General features: G+C 51.4%; 1 protein-coding gene across 3 annotated transcripts in view; it reads left to right on the forward strand.

The window, feature by feature from the left end:
• LOC110503413 (ventricular zone-expressed PH domain-containing protein) overlaps positions 1-4,408 on the forward strand; it is a 206,028-nt gene that overhangs the window by 79,156 nt on the left and 122,464 nt on the right. The window lies entirely within an intron of this gene.

Genomic DNA, 4,408 nt, shown 5'->3' on the forward strand with positions numbered 1-4,408 from the left:
ATCCCAGCCCATCCTATCCCAGCCCATCCTATCCCAGCTCATCCTATCCCAGCCCATCCTATCCCAGCTCATCCTATCCCAGCCCATCCTATCCCAGCTCATCCTATCCCAGCCCATCCTATCCCAGCCCATCCTATCCCAGCCCATCCTATCCCAGCCCATCCTATCCCAGCTCATCCTATCCCAGCTCATCCTATCCCAGCCCATCCTATCCCAGCCCATCCTATCCCAGCCCATCCTATCCCAGCTCTGTCCTAGCCTTGCCCATGCCCCAGCCTCAATGTCACACACACACACACACACACACACACACACACACACACACACACACACACACACACACACACACACACACACACACACACACACACACAGACTCAAACACACACACAGGAACACATAGGAACACACACACACACACACACATACACACACACACACACACACACACAGACACGTAGTCCAGCACAACCAATGAGTAATGCATCGTTGGAGGTGTGAAGAGAGGTGGGGGAGAGAAGAGAGGTGGGGGAGAGAAGAGAGGTGGGGGAGTGAAGTGAGGTGGGGGAGAGAAGAGAGGTGGGGGAGTGAAGTGAGGTGGGGGAGAGAAGAGAGGTGGGGGAGAGAAGAGAGGTGGGGGAGAGAAGAGAGGTGGGGGAGTGAAGAGAGGTGGGGGATTGAAGAGAGGTGGGGGAGTGAAGAGAGGTGGGGGAGAGAAGAGAGGTGGGGGAGAGAAGAGAGGTGGGGGATTGAAGAGAGGTGGGGGATTGAAGAGAGGTGGGGGAGAGAAGAGAGGTGGGGGAGTGAAGAGAGGTGGGGAGAGAAGAGAGGTGGGGGAGTGAAGAGAGGTGGGGGAGTGAAGAGAGGTGGGGAGTGAAGAGAGGTGGGGGAGAGAAGAGAGGTGGGGGAGAGAAGAGAGGTGGGGGAGTGAAGTGAGGGTGGGGGAGTGAAGTGAGGTGGGGGAGAGAAGAGAGGTGGGGGAGTGAAGAGAGGTGGGGGAGAGAAGAGAGGTGGGGGATTGAAGAGAGGTGGGGGAGTGAAGAGAGGTGGGGGATTGAAGAGAGGTGGGGGAGAGAAGAGAGGTGGGGAGAGAAGAGAGGTGGGGGAGAGAAGAGAGGTGGGGGAGTGAAGTGAGTTGGGGGAGAGAAGAGAGGTGGGGGAGTGAAGAGAGGTGGGGGAGAGAAGAGAGGTGGGGGATTGAAGAGAGGTGGGGGAGTGAAGAGAGGTGGGAGAGTGAATAGAGGTGGGGGAGTGAAGAGAGGTGGGGGAGTGAAGAGAGGTGGGGGAGTGAAGTGAGGTGGGGGAGAGAAGAGAGGTGGGGGAGAGAAGAGAGGTGGGGGAGTGAAGAGAGGTGGGGGAGAGAAGAGAGGTGGGGGAGTGAAGAGAGGTGGGGAGAGAAGAGAGGTGGGGGAGTGAAGTGAGGTGGGGGAGAGAAGAGAGGTGGGGAGAGAAGAGAGGTGGGGGAGTGAAGAGAGGTGGGGGAGAGAAGAGAGGTGGGGGAGTGAAGTGAGGTGGGGGAGAGAAGAGAGGTGGGGGAGAGAAGAGAGGTGGGGGAGTGAAGAGAGGTGGGGGAGAGAAGAGAGGTGGGGGAGAGAAGAGAGATGGGGGAGTGAAGAGAGGTGGGGGAGTGAAGAGAGGTGGGGGAGTGAAGAGAGGTGGGGGAGTGAAGTGAGGTGGGGGAGAGAAGAAGTGGTGGGGGAGAAGAGAGGTGGGGGAGAGAAGAGAGGTGGGGGAGTGAAGAGAGGTGGGGAGTGAAGAGAGGTGGGATAGGATATGGGTATGGGTGGGTGGGTGGGTTAGGATAGGGGCTAGTGGGTGGGTTAGGATATGGGTGAGTGGGTGTGAATGGACTCATTTGGGGGGGTTCTAAATGGGGATATTGGGGGGGTTCTAAATGGGGATATTGGGGGGGTTCTAAATGGGGATATTGGGGGGGGTTCTAAATGGGGATATTGGGGGGGTTCTAAATGGGGATATTGTTCTCGCTCTCACTTTAGTTTATTTATTTATTGTTCCAACTGACTCAAAGTGTGTGTGTGTGTGTGTGTGTGTGTGTTGTGTGTGTGTGTGTGTGTGTGTGTTGTGTATTCATGGGGGATGGCGTAATTACTTCCTCATGGGATTTTTAAGGATTTGACTCCACCCCTCCCACCCCACACTCCTGCTGCCTCTCTCTTTCTCTTTCTCACTCCCTGTCTCTCTCCCTGCCTATCTCTCTCCCTGTCTCTCTCCCTGCCCCTCTCTCTCCCTGTCTCTCTCCTGCCTCTCTCCCTGTCTATCTCTCTCCCTGTCTCTCTCGCTGCCTCTCTCTCCCTGTCTCTCTCCCTGTCTCTCTCCCTACCTCTCTCTCTTCCTGTCTCTCTCCCTGCCTCTCTCTCTCCCTGTCTCTCTCCCTGCCTCTCTCTCTTCCTGTCTCTCTCCCTGCCTCTCTCTCTCCCTGTCTCTCTCCCTGCCTCTCTGTCCCTGTCTCTCTCTCTCCCTGTCTCTCTCCCTGCCTCTCTCTCTCCCTGTCTATCTCTCTCCCTGTCTCTCTCCCTGCTTCTCTCTCTCTCCCTGTCTCTCTCCCTGCCTCTCTCTCCCTGTCCCTCTCCCTGCCCCTCTCTCTCTCTCTCTCTATCCCTCCCTGTCTCTTTCCCTCTCTCTCTTCCTCTCTCTCTCGTTCTCTGAAGCAAGTGGGTGGACGTGCTACCCTGAGGTCTTAAAAACATGAAAGCAACTTTCCCCCTTTATTTAATAACACATGAGAGAGGGGAGAGTGACCTCCCTGTGACCTCCTAACACACAACTGAACGGAGGTGACTGGGGGAGAAAGACATAGAGAGAAAGAGAGAGAGAGAGGGAGATAGGGAGAGGGGTAGAGAAGAGAGAGGGAGAGAGTGACCTCCCTGTGACCTCCTAACACACAACTTAACGGAGGTGACTGGGGGATTTTGAGAAAGACATAGAGAGAAAGAGAGAGGGATGGAGATAGAGAGAGGGAGATAGGGAGAGAGGTAGAGAGAGAGATAGAGGGGAGAGTGACCTCCCTGTCTTGACCTCCTAACACACAACTTAACGGAGGTGACTGGGGGATTTTGAGAAAGACATAGAGAGAAAGAGAGAGGGATGGAGATAGAGAGAGAGAGAGAGGGGGAGGGAGAAAGAGAGAGAGAGAGGGAGAGAGAGAGAGAGAGAGATAGGGGAAGATCTATCAGAAGATAGCACCTAGATCTTCTGCACAGATTCTGTCAGACTTGGGCCCTGACAGTAAATCTCAGAATGCTATACATACCTCGGCCTAAACTTCAGCACCACAGGCAACTTCCACAAAGCTGTGAACGAGCTGAGAGACAAGGCAAGAAGGGTCTTCTATGCACCAATAAAAACATACAATTAAACATACCAATTAGGATCTGGCTAAAAATACTTGTATAACCCTATGCCCTTTATGGTTGTGAGGTCTGGTATCTGCTCACCACCCATAAAGGATTGCACAGGATACCTTGACCTACTGTAAGTAAGACTCAATGTAGTGCTAAGAACATAACTGTGGAATTATTCATATCTCAGATCCCATAGAGCCCTAGGGTATTCATATCTCAGATCCCATAGAGCCCTAAAGTATTCATATCTCAGATCCCATAGAGCCCTAAAGTATTCATATCTCAGATCCCATAGAGCCCTAAAGTATTCATATCTCAGATCCGATAGAGCCCTAAAGTATTCATATCTCAGATCCCATAGAGCCCTAAAGTATTCATATCTCAGATCCCATAGAGCCCTAAAGTATTCATATCTCAGATCCCATAGAGCCCTAAAGTATTCATATCTCAGATCCCATAGAGCCTAAAGTATTCATATCTCAGATCCCATAGAGCCCTAAAGTATTCATATCCCAGATCCCATAGAGCCCTAAAGTATTCATATCTCAGATCCCATAGAGCCCTAAAGTATTCATATCTCAGATCCCATAGAGCCCTAAAGTATTCATATCTCAGATCCCATAGAGCCCTAAAGTATTCATATCTCAGATCCCATAGAGCCCTAAAGTATTCATATCTCAGATCCCATAGAGCCCTAAAGTATTCATATCTCAGATCCCATAGAGCCCTAAAGTATTCATATCTCAGATCCCATAGAGCCCTAAAGTATTCATATCTCAGATCCCATAGAGCCCTAAAGTATTCATATCTCAGATCCCATAGAGCCTAAAGTATTCATATCTCAGATCCCATAGAGCCCTAAAGTATTCATATCTCAGATCCCATAGAGCCCTAGGCTATTCATATCTCAGATCCCATAGAGCCCTAGGGTATTCATATCTCAGATCCCATAGAGCCCTAAAGTATTCATATCTCAGATCCCATAGAGTCCTAAAGTATTCATATCTCAGATCCCATAGAGCCCTAAAGTATTCATATCTCAGATC

The sequence above is a fragment of the Oncorhynchus mykiss genome, chromosome 24 (assembly GCF_057628025.1).
Source record: "Oncorhynchus mykiss isolate SJ-2025 chromosome 24, ASM5762802v1, whole genome shotgun sequence".
In the NCBI taxonomy this organism is placed as follows: Eukaryota; Metazoa; Chordata; class Actinopteri; order Salmoniformes; family Salmonidae; genus Oncorhynchus; species Oncorhynchus mykiss.